General features: G+C 35.4%; 2 long non-coding RNA genes across 4 annotated transcripts in view; one reads left to right on the top strand and one right to left on the bottom strand.

Annotated features, from left to right (window-relative positions):
* Positions 1-16,867, bottom strand: part of LOC140701157 (uncharacterized) — a 45,230-nt gene extending 28,363 nt beyond the window's left edge. Inside the window, exons 1-2 of one of the 2 annotated variants that reach the window (XR_012080066.1) lie at positions 16,715-16,867; positions 9,402-9,501 (exon numbers count right to left, since the gene is read on the bottom strand). This is a non-coding gene — a long non-coding RNA (uncharacterized lncRNA). The remainder of the gene's footprint in view (positions 1-9,401; positions 9,502-16,714) is intronic. The other variant, XR_012080064.1, reaches the window with a different exon arrangement.
* Positions 16,844-25,047, top strand: part of LOC116286062 (uncharacterized) — a 48,504-nt gene continuing 40,300 nt past the window's right edge. For both annotated transcript variants that reach the window (XR_012080075.1, XR_012080069.1), the window contains exon 1: positions 16,844-16,897. This is a non-coding gene — a long non-coding RNA (uncharacterized lncRNA). The remainder of the gene's footprint in view (positions 16,898-25,047) is intronic.

The raw sequence follows: 25,047 nt of genomic DNA, 5'->3' as shown, positions 1-25,047 counted from the left end.
TAGCTTGTATCAGTATTTCATTCCTTTTTATTGCTGAATGATATTTCATTGTAATTATGTGCCACATTTTATTTATCCCTTCTTCAGGTTGTTTCTACTTTTTGGCTATTAGGAATGATGCTGCTATGAACCCTGGCGTATATGTTTTTGTGTTGGCATATTATTGTTTCTCTTGAGTATGTATCTAGAAGTGGCATTGCTATGCTCAACGGTAAATCTATGTTTGACTTTTTGAGGCCCAGCCAAAACTGTTTTCCAAAGAGGCTATACAATTTCACTGGTAGTGTACAAGGAGTCCAATTCCTCTTCACTCTTGCCAACACTTGTCATTTTCTGTCTTTATGATTATAACCAGCTTAGTGAGTGTGAAATGGTATCTCTTTGTCATTTTGATTTGCTTTTTCCTGATGGCTAACGATATTGAACATCTTTCCATGTGACTATTGATCATTTGTCTTTCATCTTTGGGGAAATGTCTATTCACGTTCTTCATCCTTTTTAAAGTTGGGTCACTTGTCCTTTTGTTTTTGACAATCTCATCCATTTTTATGGCTTTTTATTTATATCCTTATAATACAGCTTTATTCTCAAGAGTCTGAAAATATATCTTTTAGTCTGGATTCCTTGCCTGAGCTTCATAGTGTCCTAAAGCCACCACAAATGCAACATGATCCTCCAAATCTACTCATCTTTCTGAGTTCTTATTTCATTGAAAGGTCTCACTGTCCGGTTGGAAGCCTGGGTGTCATTCTTCTCATCTGTCTTTCCCTCTAATCCAAACAGCCACTAAGTACTGTTTCTTTTTACCTCCTAAAAAACCTCTAAAATTTTTATTTCTATGCCAACCTTATCTAGCTCACCATCAAGAAATTTTCCCTGAGTATCTGTAACAGCTTCTTAACTGATTTTTTAAAGCTCTATTTCATTCTTTGCACTTTAGTGAGTATTTTAAAACACAAATCCTTTTAATGCTTTCCTTTCACTCTTTGGATAAAATTTAAATTCCTTAATGTGAATTCTATAGAGGGGATAACTTCCTAATAACTACCAACAATATATTGGATCAATTTAAAATGTAGGAGTTCCCTTCACTAGAAACATCTAGATAGAGGTTAAAAATGATCATCTTTCAAGGGTGATATGAGCAGTATTCATGCTTTGAATGAAAGGTACAAACCAATGTCTACTAAAACGACTAACCATTGTAGTACGCTCTGATTTGAATATGTATTGTACATGGTAATAACCAAAAGTTTTGCTTAATTAGAAAGTCTCATGTAAATACAGATAAATATAAACAAACAGCTTAACAGTTGTAAAGAAAGAGTTATAAAAACACTATGTCATTTTATCTAAAAGACTATCGTACATTATAGGAAATTACTGAGCATACAATCAAATTGTCCTTGTAAAAGAATAATAGTAAAATTATAGAAATGATCAAAATTATAATTCTAGGGAGTCAGAAAATGTCAATACAGAATAAATAAAAATAAAGCCCATCCCTTTGGCAAAAAAAAATTTATCTTCACATTTCAAGATCAACTGTATTTTTAGAACTGAAGAAAATTAGGGACTTGTTTGTTCATAAATATGCCTACTGCTCCAAATTTTCAGAGTGATCTTGAGCCTTCTGAGGTATATCCATGAATCTACACTAAAAGACCCGAGGTCTACGGAGTGGAGACATAAGGTTTGAAGGGAAATGCTATAAAATACTTCTGTAAGAGTTTTTCTAATGGTTAGCTTTATTATCAATATGGTGTCTTAAAATTAAAAATAAATAATAAATATATGAAAAAAGACTTTAATAAAAGCTTACTGAAGGCTTGTGTAAATTTCTGTTTGTTTCAGAAAGATGCATTACAAAGAATAAGACAATAGTCCTGTGTTAGAAGTTACCATACAGCTCAATAACTAAATGATAATCATTTGAGTTACAAAGAGGATTTGAAATGGACTAACAGGAAAAAAAATTCCATTAAGGATTTTCTAATGGAAGATTTTAAAAGAGGTTAAAAAAAAATTGATCCAGAGACAAAACATCCATGTCTTGAAACCTGATCTCCAGTTTCTAGAGAAATATTACATAGCTGGTCATTTAATTTGTTTCTTGAATATTGTTTTTAAAATACAATTGATCACTATTACAGTGGCAAGATATACTTGGAAGGCAGCTAATCTTATCACTATACCACCACCTTACAAGATACACTTCTATGAAACTTTTTATAGATTTTTTCTAAATTGGACAATAGTCTGATTTATTTTCACGGGGTAGAATTATAAAGGTCATAGTATGCCCTGACAGACTAATTATTATAGATAAAAGATGTCATTGAACACCAGCATGGCATCACTCATTAGCCTTGCCACACTGGCTCAAAGTTCCTCAAGTACTGCCAACTACTTTAAATTTGATGTCACTAAGGACACATTATTAATTTGTTAAACTGCTTTGTCTGAAGGGAATGAAAGATGGTTATATTATGTTCGTGGGGTGAAAGGGAAATAGAAGGAATCAGAATAACAAATGTCTCTTTTACTCACATTAATTCAGATGTCTAAATGAGGATGAATTTTGAAGGAATGCAGAATAACATACATTGAACTACAGAGGCAAAATTCACTGAACTTAAGATATACTTGGAGCATCTTACCTCTGTAATCTTTTAAGATTGATTGTGTCCTTAAAATATAAGGTGATTATCTTCACTTATCTATGACTAATTTATATTTTAGTGTTTTGCCATCATGGGGAGATTCTCTAAAATTACAATCAGTTTTCAACTTATGAGTGGAATTTAATATTTATGTATGTAACAGTTGTTTTGTTCCAGAAAATGGGTAAAACACATACTTCTGGTAAATACTTCTTTAACATTTTTATCCTTAGAACTTACACTTGAGTAGAATATGAAAAAATTTAAATTCTAAATGTATACACAGAGATGTTCTCACTTTTGTGCTTCAGGCAAATATTTGATATTTATATTTTTAACATACTTTAAATTATATAAGAATGCTTTTCATTATAAACATTTAGAATACAGATACCAAAAGTTTAAAAAAAATCTGTACTCTTCCCTTCAGAGAAATCTTAAAACTGCTATTTTTCATTTAAGATTGTAAATTTTGCATGTAGGTGATTATATCAACTAAAATAATGAGAATTATGCATGTTTCTTTAATATTTCATTTCCATAGAACATTAGTTAGAATTTATAGAACAATGTTAAATGTTAATGATAGTGGATATAGTATCTTGCTTTAATAATACTGCCTCTAACATTTTACCTTGAAGCACAGTGTCAATGATTAAAGTAATGTAAAGATTCTTTAACAAGTTAATGTGTTTTCTTCTCTAATTTATTAAGATTATTACAATGGAATAAAGAAGTCTCTTCAGCAAATTGTCTTGGGAAAACTGGACAGCAGCATGTAAATCAATGAAGTTAGAACACTTCCTCACATCATACACAAAAATAAACTCAAAATGGATCAAAAACTTAAACATAAGGCAAGACACAATAAACCTCTTAAAAGAAAACATAGGCAAAACATTATCTGACATACATCTCAGCAATATTCTCCTAGGGCAGTCTACCCAAGTAACAGAAATAAAAGGGGCCTAATTAAACTTATAAGCTTTTGCACAGCAAAGGAAACCATAAGCAAAACAAAATGACAACCTGCGGAATGGGAGAAAATTTTGAAAAAGATGAAACTGACAAGTGCTTGATCTCCAGAATATATAAACAGCTCATACAACTTAATAAGAAAAAAACAAACAACCCAATCCAAAAATGGGCAGAAGACCTAAGCAAGCAATTCTCCAGTGAAGACATACAAATAACCAATAGGCACATGAAAAAATGCTCAATATCACTAATTATCAGAGAAATGTAAATCAATACTATGAGGTATCACCTCACACTAGTCAGAATGGCCATCATTCAAAAGCCCACAAATGATAAATGCTGGAGAGGGTGTAGAGAAAAGGGAACCCTCCTACATTGTTGGTGGGAATGCAGTTTGGTGCAGCCACTGTGGAGAAGAGTACGGCGATTCCTCAAATGACTAAAAACAGACTTACCATATGACCCAGCAATCCCACTCCTGGGCATATATCCAGAAAGAACTCTAATTCAAAAAGACATCTGCACCCCAATGTTCATATCAGCACTATTCACAATAGTCAAGACATGGAAACAACCTAAATGTCCATCAACAGATGACTGGATAAAGAAGATGTGGTATATTTATACAATGGAATACTATTCAGCCATAAAAATGACAGCATAATGCTATTTGCAGCAACATGAATGTCCCTGGAGAATGTCATTTTAAATGAAGTAAGCCAGAAAGAGAAAGAAAAATACCATATGATATCACTCATATGTGGAATCTAAAAAAAAAAAAAAGACAAATGAACTTATATATAAAACAGAAACAGACCCACAGACATAGAATACAGACTTGTGGCTGCCAGGGGGGAGGAGGGTGGAAAGGGATAAGCTAGGAGTTCGAGATTTGCAGATACTGACAGGTATATATAAAATAAATAAAGAAGTTTATACTCTATAGCACAGGGAAATATATTCAATATCTTGTAGTAGCTCACGGTGAAAAAGAATATGAAAATGAATATATGTATATTCATGTATGACTAAAAAATTATGCTGTACACCAGAAATTGACACAACATTGTAAACTGACTAGACCTCAATAAAAAAAAAAAGAATTGCCAAAGTGGGGGGAAAAAAGATTATTTTTGAAGCAGAAGATATTAGTATTGATTGAGAGTTATATTTTCCTACTTTATCTATTAAAACATTAATAGATTTTACTTTTGATATAGTTTATATTTAACTTTTATCTTTATCAAAATAATACACATAAAATAACACAATTACATATTTGTATATAAGGACATAATAGATACATAGATATATAGATACATATGTCTCCTGCCACATCTCTTTCCTTCCCTGAGTCCTCTTCCTTGGCAGTATCCACTTTGCACTTGTTTAGTTATGCCAAATGGCATTTATTTCTACTGCTCTGCCTTTTAATTTTCTTGGTTTCTGTGGTTTGCCTTTTAATTTTCTTAGATATTGATTTTTTAAATTCATTAAGATTTATAATATGGCTCAGTATATGCTCCATTTTGGTAAATGTTGCATGTATACTTGTAGAAAATGTCTTCTGCAATCACTGTCTAGTGTTTTCTAAGTATCAATCAGATCAGATTGGTTGATTTGAAAGCACACAATCAAATCAAAAAACAGAGCCAAGTATATAGTCAGTCAGTAAATATATGTATGTATATGTATAACTGAGTCACTATGCTGTACACCAGAAATTAACACAACATTGTAAACCATATTTGTATACTCCAGTTTAAAAAAAAAACAGTTCTTTGCCTGGAGTCCTTTAATAGTTATCCATCTTACTAAGAAAACCAGCCAACAAGAACCCACATGACTAGTCCTTCTTACCTCTTTGATCTTGTTTCTTCAACTCCTCCCTGCACTCATTCTACCTTTTTGCTGCTCCTTAAACAAGTCAGACCTCGGAATCTTTGCACCTTGATGCTCATTCCACCTGGAAAGCTTTCTCCCTCCATAATTTTTTCGTTCATGCCTCTTTTAAGACATCAAACATCACTCTTTCAGTGGCATTTTACTTGTAACCAGCCCAAGACAACCTTTTTCTCACTTCTCTTACTATTTTCTGGTGCACTCATGACCATCTAACATAGTATATACAAACTACCTCACTAGATGCAAACTCTGAAAGGGAAGAATTTTTGACTAAGAATTTTGACTTTTAAATCTGGATCCCCAGAATCTGAAATAGGGTCTGCCACAGAGCAGACTCTTGACAAATATTTGCTGAATAAATGAATGATAAGCCCTGGTCACTCTGTTTTTTTTTTTAAATTGAAGTATAATTGATTTACAATGTTGGGTTAGTTTCTTGTGTACAGCATAGTGATTCAGTTATACATTTATATATATATTCTTTTTCAGAGTCTTTTTTATTTATTATAGGTTGTTACAAGGTACTGAATATAGTTCCCTGTGCTTTACAGCAGGATCTTGTTGTTTATTTTTTACATAGTAGTGTGTATCTGCTAATTCCAAACTCCCAATCTATCCCTCCCCGCTTACCCCCTGGTAACCATGAGTTTGTTTTCTATGTCTGTGAGTCTGTTTCTGTTTCATAAATAAGTTCATTTGTATCACTTTTTTTAGATTCACATATAAGTGATATCTATGACATTTGTCTTTCTCTGTCTGACTTACTTCACTTAGCATGATCATTTCCAGATCCATCCACATTGCTGCAAATGGCATTATCTTTATTCTTTTTTATGGCTGAGTAGTGATGGACATTTAGGTTGCTTCCATGTCTTGGCTCTTGTAAATAGCACTGGTCACTCTACATTGAAGTAGGGATTTCTGTGGCCCTGGGAACCTACAGTGAATTTTCCTAAGACTGCCTGACCAATGGGGTAGGAGAGTGGGAGGTGGGAGTGTGGAAGGTGGGAGTGTAAGGAGTGAAAAGTGGGGGAGCTGGGCAGAGCTCAGAAGCCTCCCTCTAGTTATGCCAAAGTTCACAGATTGACACAGAAGCTTCTATGGGCTGTGAAATTGAAGTTTAAAGTAACTGAATGAATATTGAATCACAGTGCGAGCACTTGTGCGAGGCTGGAATTTGAAGGGGCCTGAGGGTTCACGTCTAGTATAGTCGATGTTGCAACGTTTCTCCCAATTCCTCTGACTTTGTCCTTATGCTTTACTTATCCTAAATTTTCCCCCAAATTGCAGACTTCCCTTAAAAATGTTTCTGCGTTCTGTTGCTGCCTTCTGTTTTCAGGCTGGTTGTTGCAGTAGGGCATGCAGAGAAACCACAGGCAGGTTATGCACAGTCCGAAACTGAGATGAGTTCTTTTTTCTTTTTTAAATTGAAGTATGGTCCATTTACAATATTGTGTTAGTTTCAGGTGTACAGCAAAGTGATTCAGTTATACATACATATATTTTCAGATTCTTTTCCATTACAGATTATTACAAGATATTGAATATAGTGCTGCATAGTAGGTCCTTGTTGTTTGAGATGCGTTTCTTTATCTACAGGTTTATATGTAATGCATCAGCAGGACACACTTCCTTTCTGGGGTTGAATGCCGTGGTTTGGGCAGTTTTGTGGAATCACGTTGCAAGGGCAGTTGTTCTTAAAACAGCATTCTGACCCAAATGAACTATGTTTGTTTATCTCTTAAATAAAGGCCCCATTTCTCTTTTTTCACTCAAAGCAGATATTGAGAATACACACAGACTACAAAAAGCAGTCTGGCTGTTAAAATGGAAGTGACAATTCTTCAGGCCAGTTATGTCAAGGTTGAATGTTTTCCCCAAAGGCCTGAGAGCTTGATTTAAAACAAGGAAACAGGCTGGCAGTTGCAGATAAGGCTTGACATATTCTCAGTATAAATGATGAAGGCGTCACAGGCCTGTGGTTCATCTCCTTTAGGCATCTGAGAAGCAGCAAGGTGTCTGGGTCGTGTGTTCTGAACAGCAGCCTGTGGATGTGCTGGCATTTACCTTCAGTTCATCAGCTGTGGTCCTCGAGTAAAATCAAGTGAGCCTCAAACTACCTCTTGATAAGACAAAGTGCCACTCATCAGTACCAAGTTGCTCTACTGGGATACCCTTAATTTCCTATTTTCCCAGAAGGAGGATGAGAAAAATAAAGAATTACTGCTCAATATTTGAGTTTTACTTTGCATTAAGTGAAAAAGCAAGACCTAACTCCTTTTCAGAGCCACGAAAGAGGAAATCTGGATTAATGCTGTCACCACAAATTGGAAGACACATTTATATCAGCATTTAACAGAAGGTAAAGGAAGACTAATGGGAACACACACACATGCATACACAAGAAAAATTAGTGCCCTACAGCAGAGGGAGAGATTTATATTTTTTTACATCGTGCATAAGATTATTTCATATAAAACATATAAACAACAAGGACCTACTGTATAGCACGTGGAACTATATTCAACATCTTGTAATAACCCATAATGGAAAAGAATAAGAGAAGTTATATATATATATAACTGAATCACTCTGCTGTACACTTGGAACTAACACAACATTGTAAATCAACTGTACTTCAATAAAAAAAAAGGTAGGAGACCAAAAAAAAAAAAAACCAAACAAAATATCACTAAGAGTTCTACCCTTTAAAAACAAACCCCAAAAGGACAGAAAAAGAAAAACAAACCAGTCAACCCAAAACTTGAAGTTGCAGACAAGGATAACCAAAAATAAAGGCGTGTAAAGCCAGGTTTATAGTAGGACATAAAGATACAGCTTATGGAAGAGTGTGACGGATGGTGTTGCGTGATGAGTAGAAGGTGGTTTTCAGCTTTCCCTTGTCGTCTATTTAATAAAGTCCCATTTCAGGGAGCTTCCTGTGAACCTTCAGTCTTTCCTGCAGTTTCCACAAACATTTTCCTTGGCCAAGCGCGGGAGCATTCCTTATTCACTGGAGGACCTACGAGCAGTCAGATGGGTCCATCTCATACTCCCAGGGAGCAGCTTGAGTAAAAGTCTGTGGAACTCACTTTCTCTGATCCTTCAGAGTGAAAATAAAATGCTGTCGAATGACAGGAAATCCATTTTCCATTTATTTGAAAGATGCTAGACAACCGAAGACCACATCTAATCACTTGGATGCCTACATTCCTTACTTTTGACTTCATTTACTTTTGTAAAGACAACTATTTCCATGAAACACATTTCTTGGCAGAAAATGCGAGTTTCCTGAGAGAGAAAAGCAACTCCTGAAAGCGCGAGAAAGATAAAAGGAGATGGAAAGAACCTTAAAGACACTGGGTCCCAGACCTACGTGGTATCCCCTAGAGATGCCTCACATTTCCTCTCAGTCTCCTCAGCCCCTCCTGAAAGATCCCACTCTGAAAACGGCCCTTATTGTTTTTGCTGAAACACCAAGGGGCCGACCCTACATCCCTGCGTCCATAGCAGGTGCTCAATAAATATTTGTTGACTGTACTCATTTTCTCCTATTGCTGTAACAGATTAACACAAACAAAATGTACGAATTTATTATCTTACATATCTGGAGGCCAGAAATCCAAAATGGGTCTCCCTGTGCTGAAATTAAGGTGTTGGCAGGACTCCTTCTGGAGGATCTAGGGGAGATTAATTTCTTGTCTTTTGTAGGTTTTGGAGGCCACTCACATAGCTTGGCTTGTGGCCCCTTCCTTTATTTAAGCCAAGTTCTTCTCATGCAGCTGTCTCTCTGATTCTCCCTCTTCTGCCTCCCTTGTCCCCGTTTAAGGACCCTTGTGATGATACTGGGCTTACCTGGTAATCCAGGCTGATCTTCCCACCTCAGAGTCAGCTCACTTCATTCCATCATGCAACCTTTTCCCTTCTGCCACGTCGCATAACATAGTCACAGATCCTAGGGATGAGGACACAGAGACCTTTAAGGGAGAGTGTGAGTGTAGGTGTACTTCACAAACATTGATCGACTGAGTGAACAAGGTCAGAAAAAATCAGCTTTGCCGAGTCATCTGTTTTTCTAATCAACCCATGGTTTTTGAATTAACAATGTATAAAGACCTAAAGTTTCAAAATAACCCAAAGAACTGGAAGTTCTCATTCATTACTTTGAAAAGTGACTCGCCACTGACTACCTCATGACTAAGAATAATAAATTATAATGATAATGGAAGATCAAATGATGGATGTCATAGAGTATTTAAATCTCTATGCTGTAGAAATAAAACCACATTCACCAGAAGAATAAATCATGCAAAGGCTCAAAATCATTATGTGTATTTTATATCTGGCCTTCTGATCATGGTAAAACAATTGATACGGACTGAGGGAATGCCCCAAATCCCAGATACATCAGTTCCTGTAATCCTTGGATATAGATCCTCATCAGAGCCAAGTCAAAGGAACTGCACTGCTTTTATCACTATCCTGCTGGGAATACTGCTTAAATATATATGTTAACAATACATTTAAAAAAATTCCTGTGACATACGACAGTGACCTTAGTTCTTTCCACCAATATCCTCATTGACTGCCATTTTAGTAAAGAGCAGCAAACTAGTGTAAGCACTTAACTGGCTATTCCCACCCTCACCCACCTGGGTGAGTTTCACACCACAAAGCAACCCAGTTTTATACTTTCTCTCCCATCAGAGAAATAAAATCCTGCAAAAATGCAACCCCCTCTACCCAATTTGAAGGGCATGTAAAAGCAGACACTTAGATTCCAAAAGACATTTAAGGTTACATTGGCATCTAGTATTTGTCATCCTTTTATATGAAAATAACACTTTGAACGCAATTTTCCCAAACCATATCAACCTCCTGTTACGTCCTGATGCCTGTTACATCTACATGACAAAATCGACCAAATCAGGAGAAGCAATCATCTCACTGGGAATTCAGAACCTCACATGTCCTCACTAATAATACAACCTCGGTTTTGAGAGTTCTTCTGTATCAAGCGTTCCTTTGTGATCTCATTGCTGTAGATGACCACCATGTTTTAAGGCACAGTTGAAAGCAGCCCCCCAAAAGTGAATTACAGTTGAATCACTGTCATGTTGCTATACTTGCGGGTGCTTATCATCTGCCATTCATGCAAGTGTGTATCTGAAACCCATCAGTTTCAGCCAGTAATTTCCCATTTCCCAAAATATCTCTTAATATAATCCAAATCACTCTGCTAAGAGCATCCCATGCATTATCTTATTTACTTTAATACTAAGAAAGCTATCCCCCCTGTACAGATAATGAAGGTGAGGTGAAGCAAAATTAATATACTTAAAATCTTACCACTAAGGAGGGACCCTAACTCAGGCTATCCAAGGCCAGCATCCATGACTTTGAACCAGGAAAATTAGCCTAATCATTCCTAGGAGCTAGTATGATTCTGGTTTATTCTTGTATAAAGAAATCCAATGAAATAATTATCAAATGTTTAATATGCTGTATGGAAGAATAAGACCTTTCCAAAAGCTACCCAATGCATCATTAACATCATACTATTACTTTGTTAGTAACTGAAATAGATGGTAGCACACAATTTGAAACAGACAATTCAAGGAGATTCAAGAAAAGTTTGAGTTTCTAAATCTTGTAAAGTGACAGAACTTTTTCTTTATTCCTTACTAAATTTTCTAAAATATACTCTTCCTTTTCAAAAATCACAAATTGATACACTATGGTAATAAGTTTTGTTTTGATCTTTTAAAATTTGAGTAGCTACATTACACAATTACTTGTATTTCTATATGATACATTTAAAATTAATTTTAATTGTTGTAAAAAACATATAAAATTTATCATCTTAACCACTTAAAGGGTACAGTAGTTAGGTTTATTCACACTGTTGTGCAACAGACCTCTAGTACATCATCTTGCAAAACTATATTAAATTCTGTACTTATTAAACAAACAAACAAACAAAATCCCCATTTCTCCCATCCCTCCTCAGCCCCTGGCAATAACCAACCTATTTTCTGTCTCAGTGGATATGGCTACTTTATACACCACATGTAAGTAGAGTCACACAGTATTTGTCTTTTTGTAACTGATTTATTTCACCTCAAGGTTTACCCATGTTGTAGCAAGTGACAATATTTCTTTCCCTATTAAGGCTGAATATATCCCATTGCATGTATGCACCACATTTTGTGTATTTATTCCTTTGTTGATGGGCACCTGGGTTGCTTCTACTTCTGAGCTGTTGTGAATAGCGCTGCTATGAACTTGAGTGTGTAAGTATTTCCTTGAGGCCTTGCTTTCAATTCTTTTGGATATACACCCAGAAGTGGAATTGCTGGATCATATGCTAATTCTATTTTTTATTTTTTGAGGAACCTCAATACTGTTTTCCACAGTGACTGCACCATTTTCCTTTTCCATCAACAGTGCACAGATTTCCAATTTCTTTACATCCTCACCAACACTTACCTACATGCAAAGTAACGAAACTGACACCATTTACAAAAATTACCTCAAAATGGATGAAAAGACTTAAATGTAAAACCTAAAACTATAAAACTCCTAGAAGAAAACAAGGAAAAAATTTCACAGTATTTGTGAAGTTTGACAATGATTTGTCAATGATTTCTTGGACATGACATCAAAAGCAAGACAACAAAACAGCATGAATAGAATTCCCTAAGGGCCAATTATGTAGTAAGAGATTTCAGCCAACACGGACAATTATCCATTTGCTATGGCAGGACTACAGTCTTTGGCAATTCTCTACCTGTTCAGAAAGTTTTACTTGTATTTGACTTTTAAGTGTATCTTGAAGTTTTGCTATTATTTATTTATTAGCATACATCTTTTCTTCAAGTGTTCTTGGAAGACATGATGTAGAATCCTTCTCTGCTCAGAGAATTAAATATTTGAAAGAGCCAGTTAATGAACACATTCTTACGTTGTGCTCACGATGTTACATACAATACAAGCCAAATGGATCTGTTGAGTGCCTGACTTAATTTTACAAATGAGAGAAGCTGTAGCTCTTGATATGAATGAATGGAATTGAATCCTTACGCTTTGGTTATTTTTAATCAATGTTTCACTCTAAAAAGACATTTCAGGCTGTATGTAAATGGATAAAAAACTGAAACGTCAAGACCTTGACTTTCTCTGAATAAACTGTCAAATACAATCTATCAAGCATTGAATGTATCTGAAATTAATTTGATGATTCTAGAGGGTTACTCACCAAGAAGAATTAAAATTGCAGTTTAAAAATTTTTGAAGGAGTAACGTTTATCTTATTTTCCTTTTTATATTTAATATTTTAATACTTATAAAGATTTTACTTACATCTGAAGATATCTTTATTTACAGTTATAATGTCACACAAAGGAAGCCACACCAATTAATAAAACTCATTCTTTAGCTATATTGGTTGCTCTGCATTAAAATTTCAGTTGTTATATATGTTTTTAATGCAATCAAGTCACTTACCAGCTCAAGAGAGTGAGATAAAGAAGTTCAGAGGTTTTGTTAAAGTGATTTAAGTTTGAATTTTTATTTTTTATTTTTAATAGACTTTAATTTTCAGAGCAGTTTTAGGTTCACAATAAAATTGAGAGGAAGGTACAGAGATAAATGCCAAGGCACATAGCCTCCCCCATTATCAATATCCTCCACCAGAATTTGCTCCATTTGCTACAACTGATGAGCCTACACTGAGACATTATTATCACCCACAGACCACAGTTTACATTAGGATTTGGTCTTTGCATTTTAAGTTCTGTGGGTTTGGGCAAATGTATAATGACATGGATCCACCATTATAGTATCCTACAGAGTAGTTAGTTATATGGCCCTAAAACCTGTGCTCCACTGCTTCCTCCCCTTTGACCCCTGGCAACCATTCATCTTTTCACTGTCTCCATGGTTTTGCCTAAAGTTTGGATCTTTATAAACTGTGGTTTCTCACTACAAATTTGTTTCCTTACAACAGGAGATGTTTCCTTAAAGTTAAGACCATCTAGGAAACAGACTTAGAGTTTGAGATGCAAAGATAAATTCTTAATCTCATCTAAGAACCACAGGATCTCACCATTTCAAACAAAAAACAAGTATTATTTTAATGCACATTTTCTTCTCTGTATGTTCATTATCTTCTTAGCCAACCTAGAATCTTACTTTACCTAAATGTCAAACATGGTATTCTGGTGTTTCTGATTTCAGACTATAAGTCAGATCTTATTGTGAGGCTTTTGGTTTTACATCTTTGATAGGAGTGAAAATTTAACTCCAGTTTTGCCTCTTGGCAGGTGCTTGTAAACCTATTGCTTGAAGAATGTTTAGAAGTATATACTGGTTGATTATTGATTACACTTAGCAAACCGCTGGCCTGGGAAACACCTAAATCAATCTTCACACTTCCTTGTTTTGACTACCAATTCCACAATAGACTTATTTACAAAGGAAATGGGCTGTTTTGCTTTAAGATTTTACGTTAACCTTGCCATGGCTGTGCTTGATTGTTTCAGAGCACAATTATTTTAAAAGACTATGAAATGACTACAGTATGTGCTCTGTGAACCAGGAATTCAGACTGAATATTGTGTGCTCTGACTTGTGTAGGAGAAATATGTTTTGAAATAGGCATGATGAAATTATACATCTAGTGTAGGCATGGCTTTTCCATATTGATATGGGCAGAGATGGGATTAATAAAAGAATAAAGACTTTGAGAAATTTAACAGGGCTTGAATAATATTTAAAACATTAAATCATTTTGATTTATAGTCAATCCATAAATTCAAATTTTGAGCACAGAATTTTAAAGCTAAAAGAGACCACATATTCTAGTTTCCTTACTTTACAAATAGGGCAACTAAAATCTGAAAAATAAAATAACCAATGGCCAAGTGAGGATTCGAACTAGTGTCTCTGGCAGCAGAGATGCTTTTATTTCAACTATCACGTTCCAAAATATCAATTTGGTACTGATATTGCTAGATGGTCTTTTCTGAAAACTCTGAAAAATAAAAGGATCCTCCTCCACGAGTATCACACACCTTAGTCACTCTGCAAGAACAACTAGGATTATGAATGCTCCAGCCTCAGAGTTCTATTGTCCAGTGATCCACATGAAACTTCAAGAATGAGACAGGGAATACTGGTTCTTTGGGGCCTTTTGAAGAGAATTTGAATGCAAGGGAAATTAGGTCCCTTCCATGGATAACGGGCAGCTGATGAAAAAATGAGAGAGGGATTAGGAAAGTAGATGATGAAGAAATTATATAGAGAAAACCAAAGGAAGTTGAGGTTGAATAGGAGATTGAAGTTAATGAAGGGTCCCGAATGAGCGATGGGATTCAGTGTGAGTTATCATTAATTAGGCAAGCTTGGGACCAATCAAGTGACACTGAGGTGAAGAGTGAAATTAGCTCACTGTCTGAATCTCTTCTTAAAACCACCACAGTCAGTGGGTGCAGTGTTGAAGCTGAGCTAACTCTTGCATAGTTTGGCTATTGATACAGTTTTGCTTTAAGGGTAATAGTTCAGAAACTTACACATCATTTATTCCCTATTAAAATTGGATAATTATTGTAAAGCGTTGTATATTGTGTGCATTGAGTTAAAAATGTTTTGTAGCATGAATGATGGCAAAAGACTTGAATATAATACTTGCTAATTAATATGTAAATTATTCCTAGCAGCAAAATAGTTTGTCATTTTTATTAAAATTTATTTTTTGTAAAATGAGGTAAACTCTCTGATTATCTGAAAGTTCACTTCATTAACAGTATGATAACTAAAAGGGAATATCTAGAAGTTAGAAATACAGGTTAGGAGAAAGAGGAAAATTCTAATTATGTACCTTTTTTTTCTAGTTATTTATTTTGAACTTTTTATTAGTGGCCCTGTAACTCTCTTTTCATAATCACTCCAATCATCTCAACACTATACTTCTGAAGCTTTGGAAATTCAGGATTTTGTACGGACAACTACTAGAGAATTGGAAACAAAATGGTCATGTGACAAAGGACACACTAATTGGCAGCGTCCTAGAAAGTCACTGAAAAAAAAAAAATTCCATAGTGGGAGAACTGTAGTCTTTTAGGGAAGCAGTTTTCAATTCTTTGAACATTTATTTTATTAAACTATTGAGACAAAGGGGTGTAATAAGTATAGCATTAGCTCATTTAATTCTCCGGCATTATGAAATATGTAATATTATGCCCATATTATAGAGGAAGAAACCGAGGCTTAAGGATATTAAGCAGTTCTTCCAAATCTCCATGAGCTGGGTTCATGTGTAAATACAGTAAGAAGCAGCTCCTTAGGACTAGGATGATATCTGTGGTTATCATTAACTCCAACAAAGTATGCAGAAAATTTGAAATAACTGGGGAAGACCTTCCGGCTCCAGCCCAGGTGCTGTGACAGAGCAGCCCTGGGTTCAAGGGCAAATTCAGATACACAGCAAACGAAGAGTAAAGAGATGGGTAGGGCCTGCGGTGGAAATTCAACCATCTTTACTTTTCTGAACCCTCTGTAAAGAAACAATGACTCCGACAGGATTAGAGTCCTGGGAGCATCAATTCTTGCAGCTTTGTGTAGCATTTAAAGCTATTTTGACGGGAGATTCAAGAAAGCGGTCAAAGAGGGTTTTCTTCTATTTGTGTCGGGTAGACAATCACGTTTACACTCTGTTAAATTTCCTTCATTGCCATAGTGGAAGGAATTGAATCCATTATGTTTTTCTAACATAGAACTGACTTGTGCTGACAAAAAATTCTGAAGAGTTGGCTTTGTAATCTTGTTCCACAAACCAACGGAAAAGGTCACAAATCATTATATATTTTAGCTCCAGGAGACTCCTGTGAGCGAGGCTACATAAAATATGTGTCCCCCAAAACCTAGCTGAAGCAAAACAACAACAACAACAACAACAAAAAAACTAACAGACTTCATATACTGACAGGCTGAGAATACATTTACTATGCCTTTAGTTGATTCTATCGTACCTGATTTTGCAATTGCTAAATGAATAATTCTATAAACATTACAAACTTCCCTTTAAAAATAAATTTTAAAACATTTTGGGTTTTTTTGTTCAATGCTACTAGCTTCCAAGGAAGGAAGACTATGTCACTGTTACTCACCCGTTCGGTTTAAAACCCATCCGGATGCCTTAACGGGCTCTGTCAGGAGCGGGAGGGTCCCGGCGGCGGCGTCCCAAAGCCAGCGAACGGCTGGCGCGGAGGGCGCGGCGCATGCTCACTAGGCGCCCTCGCCGCCATTGCTTCTTGAACACCTGACGGATCCCTGCCGCACGTCAGCTCCAGGTACGGCTTGTCCCACGCGACCCGCTGCTTCCCCCCGCGGCTCTCCTTTCCCCCTTCTGAGCGCACACGAGGGCGTCACCTTCCCAGATGCCCAGCGTCTTAATATTCCGGTTGTCCAGGCCCTTTGTGTACTTGCCAAACTCCACCCTGACCGTGAAATACAAGTCATAGTTGCAGAACGTGCTGTTGGTTTTCGCCTTGAACTTACCGCGGTCTGGCTCGGTGATCTTCGTCCGAGTCAGACGGACGGCGATCTTGTGGGTGGCAAAATCAGTACCCAGGGCTTCATGTAGCCTTCAAAGTTGTCGTGACTCCCCATCTCCCAGGTTCCATTCTGGTCCCTCGCCATGGGGGTGGCTTCTGGTTAGCGTGGGTGTGGACTTGGATGGCAAGGAGCAGGCTGGATGCGCCGTTTTCTTAGGTGCCTGGGTATCCCCACTTCTGAATTTATTCACCTAACTGTGAAATCCGTCAGGTGACTCTTGAGAATGGGAAAGCTCATCAGCCACAAATCAATCTTTCTAGGTTGCAGGAAGGTTTCTGGAGGCCACACGAAGAAGTGAGCATGTGGGCCTCTCAGAAAGCTTGGATCTGAGATAAATCAGTCAGCTAAGCGCCCATCTGGAAGGGTTTTAAACAGAACCAGTGTGTAACAGTGACACACATATTCTTACTTCCTTGGAAGCTGGCATTAAATTTAAAAAAAATTTTTTTATTAATAAAAAAAATTAAGCGCCAAAGTAGGTCTGTTACCAACCGGGGTTCATTTGTCAAACCCTGAGATGCCTAGGTTTGCAGCAGAGTAAAGATTTATTCAGGAGGCAGCCAAAGCAAGACGGGAGAAGAAGTATTAAATCCACCTCCTGGAAGGCGAGAGGCTGAGATATTTATGGGATAAGCAGAGTCTGAGGTGTAGGGAGCGTGGGAAATGGTGATTGGAAATAAGAAAAGGTGATGTCATTGTTGTTGTGTGCAGGCGCAACTAAGCTATATGTGTGTTTAGAAAATGGCGGCACCAGCGTAGAGTTTTGGACCCTCTAATGTCAAAAGGTCACCAATCGGACTGCGCATGCCTAGTGGGAGGGTCAGTGGTCCTCACTAGTCTTAACGGGCTTGGGCTCAAACTGAACACAGCTTTCTCCATGTTTCTGAAGAATTACTGGGGCAAACATCATTACTATTTTAGGCTACTGATGCTTGGAGGACGTGTAAGTTTTTGTGAAAACTAAACAAGCTTGAGTTTGATCAGTGAAGGCAAGTTACAGTTCATTATTTAATAAGCAAGTTAAAGTTTAATGGATCTAACTGATGACTACCCTGTTTCAGGTGTAGAATAAAACTGAAGGGACGACATGGTGGTTTTTGTGTGTGCTTGTTTTTTTCCCCCCAAAGAATTTATCTGTTCCAGGGAATAATTTAGAATGTATTCAATTTCCCCACCCTAACTTTAAAAAGTCCTGAAAGGTTTAGAGAATTTATCCACAGTGTCTTTCCAAAACAATTTTTCAAATTATACTTCCTTAATATTGACTTGTCCTTTTGAAAAATCTGTATATTTCTGAGCACATTCTTTTAAAATTCTGACCACCTTTACAATGGCTGCATTTTCTGGCTAGCATTAGAGAGCAGAAGAAATTTCTTGACAAATTCCATCCATGGAAAATGAAAAAACAACAGGGAATATGTGAGTCCATTTGTGCCCTAACTGCACTAAAAATCACTGAAACAGTTTATTGGCTGATGAATGCAGTTTGTTCTATAACTCCACACTCCTGTTTCCTTGGGGATAGCAAAGAAGTGATGAAACAATGCTCTAGTGTAATGCTCTAATATAAAGCCTCAACTCAGTCAATACAAAAGTTCCAGCTCATGTTGGAAAACTTTTCAAAAGTGGATGAAGCATTAAGTTTATCTTAGTAACCTGATTATTTAAAAGACTTTATGTTATACCTTCTATGTGAGTCATTTCTTTTTATTTTTTACTAATATTGTTTTATTGAAATATAATCTACATGCAGTAAAGTGCAAAAGTCCCAGTTGTACAAATCACTGCATTAATGCAGAATGTACACACCTGTATAACCATCACTCAGGACAAAAACATTCACACACCCCTGGAAACCTCCTCATGCCTCCTGCCAGTTAGTGCTCCTTCCTTCACCCAGAGTGACCCTTCTCTTGAAGTTTATCTCTATAAATTACTTTTGACTTTATACTTTCTAATAAATGGAATCTTACTGGAATGGAATATATTGTTTTGTTTCTGGCTTCTTTAATTTAATACTTTTGAGAGATTCATCCATATTGTGTGTAATAGTAAGTAAGCCATTAATTTTCATTGCCATATAGTATTTCATTGAATAAATATACCACAATTTATGTACTGTACTGATAGACAGTTGGATTGTCCTCAGCTTGGAACTACCGAGAATAATACTGTTATAAGCATTCTTGTAAATGTTCTTTGGTTCACAGCTGTAAGTACTTTTGTCAGGTTTATATCTGCAAATGGAATTGCTGTAAGATATACACATGTACAGCGTTAGTAGATACTGGCAAACAATTGTCTGAAGTGATTCTACCAATTTATATTCCCGTTAGCAATGAATGAGAGTTCCAGTTGCTCCATTTTTCCATTGCTTAGAGTAGTACCTTTCCATAAATCAAGTGTTCTTATATGTATGAGTCTGTTTCTTAATTCTTTTCTAATACATTGGTTTACGTGTCCATCTTTACTTTGATTCCACACTGTCTTAATTACTGTACCTTTATGGTACATCTTGATATCTGGTAATGTAGGTCCTCTGAGTTTGTTTTTCTTCTTCAATATTGTCTGGGTTGTTTTTGGCTATTTGAATTTTCATTTAAATTTTATAGTCAATTTATTGATTTCTATGAAAAATCCTCCTGGGACTATAATCGGGATTGCATGGATTCTATAAAGCAACTGAAAGATAACGGACATCTTTATAATATTACATGCCCTCCATTTATTTAGGTTTTTTAAAATGTCTCTAAATAATGTTTCATAGTTTTCTGTGTAGAGGTTTACACATGTTTATTAATTTATTGTTAGATATTTAATGGAATAATTGAAAATTTTAATTTTTAATTGCTTATTGTTGGCATACAGATATACAGTAGATTTTTATGTTTAGAGCTTAAACTCTGTGACTTTTCTAAATTCACTTATTAATTCTAATATTTATCTAGAGATTAATTTGCATTGGTTGATAATATCATCTCTGAAGAATGACAGCTTTTCTTCCTAATTCTTATAAATTTTGTTTTTCTTGTCATATTATACTTGTTGGGATCTACTTCCTGTTAATGTTAAATAAAAGTCTTGATAAAGAGCACCTATCTCTTTTCCAATGTCAGGGAGAAAGCTTTCAGTATTTCACCATGGAACATATTTATCATAGGTTTTTTAAAAGACTCTTTATCATATTAATGAAGTTCCTTTCTACTACTAGTTAGGAGTTATTTTTATGGAAAATGTTTGTTGAATTATCAAAAATATTTTTTCTGCATCGAGATAATGGTATTTTACCCTTTACTTTGTGAAAATAGTGAATAATGTATATTGATTGAAATTTAAAGTTCTATATGTAGAATAAAACCTTCTTGGTTGTGACAAATTATTCTTTTTATGTATCAATGGAGTAGGTTGCTAATACTTGTTTAGAACATTTGAGTAAAAGTTTCCTTTTTTATAACATACTCATCAGTGTCTTGGATTCATGAAATGAATTGGAGAGTGTTCCCTCTTCTATTCTTTGGAACAGATTGTGTACATTTGGTGTTATTTCTGTCTTTAATCTTTGGAAAAATTCACTGGTGAACATATATGGCCCTGGAGTTTTCTTTGTGGCAAAATTTTAACTACAAATTCTAAATCATTAATAGTTTAGGATTATTCCAATTATCTATTCTTTGTATGGGTCAGTTTTGATAAGATGTATTTTTCTAGTAATTGATCCATTTTATTAAAGTTTCCAAATTTATTAGCACAAAATTGTTCATCAGCTCTTCTTTATCTTTTTAATATGTGTAGAATTTATAGAAGTGTTCCTTTATTATTCTTTGTATAGATAATCTGTACCATTCCTGGGTTTTTAAAATGAATTTTGCCAAGGGTCATACATTTCATTTGTATTTTCAAGGAACAATTTTGGCTTTTATTGCTCTTCATTGCATGTTTTTTTTTTCCAGTTTGTTAATTTCTCTTTGTGCCTTTGTTATTCTTTCTTTCTAATTTATTGGGGTCTAATATCCTATTATTTTCTTAACCTTCTTTAGGTAGGTATGTAAATCATTAATTTTTAGCCTTTTTGTTTTCTTGTATACATTAAAGTTTATTGTTTTCCTTCAAAGTACATCTGTAGTTGCATTTTACAGGTTTAGATATGTAGTTCTTTTATTATCATTCAGTTCAATATATATCCTAACATTCACTGGAATTTCTTCCTTTAGCTCTGGGATTTTTAGAAGAATATTGCTTAATTTATAAATATTTGAGAGATTTTCAAATTATATTTTTTATTGGTTTCTAACTGATTTTGCCCATTTCAGTCCTTCAAAATTTGTCATTGTATGTATCTTTTTCTCTCCTTTCTTGCCTTCTTTTAGCTTATGTATTTTTCTTTTCATTTTCCTAAACATTCTTTTATTATTATTTTAGTTATTAACCCAGAGATTATACATGCATTCCTGGCTTATTGATGTCTAAAATAAATCAGTGATTTTACTAATTTTGGACAATCTAAGGAATGTAGAAAGATTTAACTTAGTTTTCCACCTCCTGTCCATTTTTCTTTTATTGTTGTCATATGTGTTAGTCCTGTATGTATTTTGTTCTATAAATTCCTTAATATATTATCATTTTGTACACTTACTATTTATCTAGATTAATTCTTTCTATTGCTGTTTGTGCATTTATTTATTCATTTTGTATTCCCATGCTTTTGTTTGGAGTCATTTTTTCTGCTTAAAGAACTTTTAGCATTTCTTTTGGTGCAGACCTACTGGTAACATACTCTTAGTTTTTACTTGTATGAAAATGTTTTAATTTAACCTGTGTTTTGGGGAATATTTTTGTCAGATACAGACTTCTAGGCTACCAGTTATTTTTTTTTATCATTTTGAGAATGTCATTTGTTGTCATCTGGCTTCCAGTATTTCCATTGTGAAATCAGTTTATTCCCTTACAAGTAATTTTTCCCCTTCCTTCCACTGTCTATTATTTCTTTGTCTTCTTCAGTATCTTCCCTTTTATATATCTAAATGTGGTTTTCTTTGACGTTTCCTAGTTGGGCACTATAACATTTCATGAATCTGTGACTTGGTGTCTTTTATTTATCATTTTGGAAAATTTTTCAGCTACTCTTTACATACTGCTTTTGCTCCATTCTCTATTACCTGTCCTTCTGGGACTCCAAGTACGTGTACTTTAGATCTTTTCACAATATCCTGTATGCTATATTCTGTGATTTCTCATCTTTTTGTTTGTTTGTTTTCTTCTTGTACTTTATTCTGGAATATTTTTTTTCTGATTTATTTTCTAACCTCTTCCTTAGCTGTTAATCCCATCTATTGATGTCTAAATTGCACTTATTATAATTTTCAGTTCTATTTGATTCTTTTCTAAAATATTCAGTTCCCCTCAAATTTTTCATGCTATCTACAAAGTTCTTGAGCATATTAATCACGGTAATTTAAAAGTCCCTGTCTGATTTTTTTCAAGATCTAGATCTCCTATAGGTTGTTTCTTTTGTTTGAATTTTTTTTGGAGAGGGGTGGGATTTGGTTTTGTTTTTTGGTTTGCCTGACCATTTTTTTGTTGTTGTTGAATTCAGGATACTGTGTGTGAAACATTTTAGAGATACTTTCAGGCTCTAAATGGTGTTACTTCTAGAGGGTTTAATTTTCTTCTAGTTGAAAGGGTAGGGGCAGATAATGTAATCCAATCTGGAATTGAATTGATTAGAAGGGCTTGAATCTTTTTGACAGTCATTTTGTTTCTGGTTCACTCTTTACTCCTAAGATGAAACTCACTCAGGTTCCAGTGGACATCCTGGGATATTTTGTCTGCTTCATATTGTGCCTGACTTCAATTTTATTCCCCAGCCTCATAAAACTCCTAGAACATTTGCTCAGTGTCTTCATCTTTAGTCTGCTCTTTAGGAGCTGGAAAATGCCTTAAGGAAAAGTGGAATTAAATGTCAGCCTCACCTCTCTGTACCCCTTTTCTTCCAGGATCTTGGCCCCACAGTCCTGCTGCCCTATTAATTCTCTGATGCTTTCACATGGATATTCCTAATGGAGTATCTGATTTTACAGTTGTTTTCCATGGGAGGATTGGTTTGCGCAAATCTATTCCAGGTAGTGGAAAAATGCTGGTCATTTCCTTATCCTGCTTTGTTGAATTTCTTATTTTATCCTTTGGGTTGAAATGATATCTTTGATTTTTCCTAATACTAGAACATCTGAGGAATAAAAATAGAAATGAAGGAAAGGATGAATATTTATTGAATTTCTGTTATGTGATGAGTGGTGTACTAAAAACATTTCATATTGAGATAAATATTTTTTACATATTTCATATTTTATTATTTGTTTTGTGAAACTGTAGACAATTGAAATACCACAGCCTCTGTGTATTCACTATTGAGGTTTTTTTTACCCACAGGACAGACTCAAGAATCCTCAGTTTGTTTCCATGATAGTTAAAAGAATATGTTTAAATACTAGGAAACACAAGGATTCCTGGTTCTTATCAGAATCCATCACTTTATCCTAAGCAAGAAAGTCAGGTTTTTTGTTACCTGAGAAATTTTTGCAGGTACAACCTTTCAGAATGTCACAGTAATCATTTGTGAACTGTCAGGAATAGCTGCATTGCACCATTTCTGTATTACGATATTTAATCTGACTACTAAAAGAAAAATACCTCTTTATTCCAACTGCAATATATTAAACAGAACTACCTTTAACATTGTAAAATGAGCCATATAGTAGTCACTCAGGTTTTTATATGTATGATTCCTTCTTTATATTTTCTTACCTAAAATTTAAAACTCTCTTTGTGAAGAATATTTTTCAATGTTCTAGTTGTTGAATATTCCTTTACACCCTTACACTTAACGATTTTATAAGGTTTAAGAGTCTAACGTTTATATTACAGAATTTGCATATTTGGTTTAAAGTCATGAGGCTTTTTGTGGATTTATTATACAGTTTATTACTTTCAAATCTAATAAGTCAAGACCACCTGTAGCAACAGGAGACCATGTCTTTCACTAGGATGTTGAAATGTGGTTGGGTTGCAGCTACTAATGTCACATGGTCCCAGAACAACTTCACAGACTACATTCTTCATTATGTAAAAGTCACCCTATCAAGAAAAGAAATTTTTCCTTGGTCTTTCCTTGAAAGCATTGACCAAGTCCTTCTAGCTTTTCAGCATCTTTCATCTTACATCAAACACTTACTGGTATCAAAGCAAACAAAAAGGAAATTTTAGCTTTCATTCTCAGGAAAGATGCTTTCAGAGGCTTAATACAAAAGCACAAGTGAGAGGGCTGCCGTGCCAGTGCCTGTGTTAAACCTGCAGCCACAGGAAAGGCTCTCTTGGTGAGCAGTCAGAGGTGAAGGAGGTGATTTGGGCTGCAGGGAGGTGACAACCTCAAGAAAATCTCCCCATTGTACGTATCTTATCTCTGTATCTTGGGTAAGTGACACGTGGCATTGAGGCCAGACTCTTCTGCTTTTTTTGTTTCCCACAGTCTAGCTCAGAAAGTGAGAGCTAAGGAAAGGTTGGAATGCACTGGATGGTTCTCCAGGCTTTCCTAGGTGCCTTGTCTGTCAGAAGAAGGCAAAACTGATCCAAATCAGGCAGATCCTTATACTGTTAGTATTTTAGGCAGAAGACCAAGGTTGGGGGGCTGGGGCATAGTGTGATTGGTCTGACAGACTTAGGGAAAAGTTTTCCTGGAAGTAGTTAATGTCGGGGGAGGAGTAATGTCTAGGGTGGAGGTGAAAGTAGTCAAGGGAGACTTCAGCAAGCTCAGAACAGTCTTTCTCCTCAGGGAAAAGTAAGACCTAGGAATTTTGTGATTTTTCTCATCCCTGGCTGGGTCATAAATGCT

This window comes from Vicugna pacos, chromosome 2, assembly GCF_048564905.1.
Source record: "Vicugna pacos chromosome 2, VicPac4, whole genome shotgun sequence".
NCBI classification, from domain to species: domain Eukaryota; kingdom Metazoa; phylum Chordata; class Mammalia; order Artiodactyla; family Camelidae; genus Vicugna; species Vicugna pacos.
The sequence above is the reverse complement of the archived record's forward strand: the minus strand, read 5'-3'. Positions and strand labels throughout refer to the sequence as shown.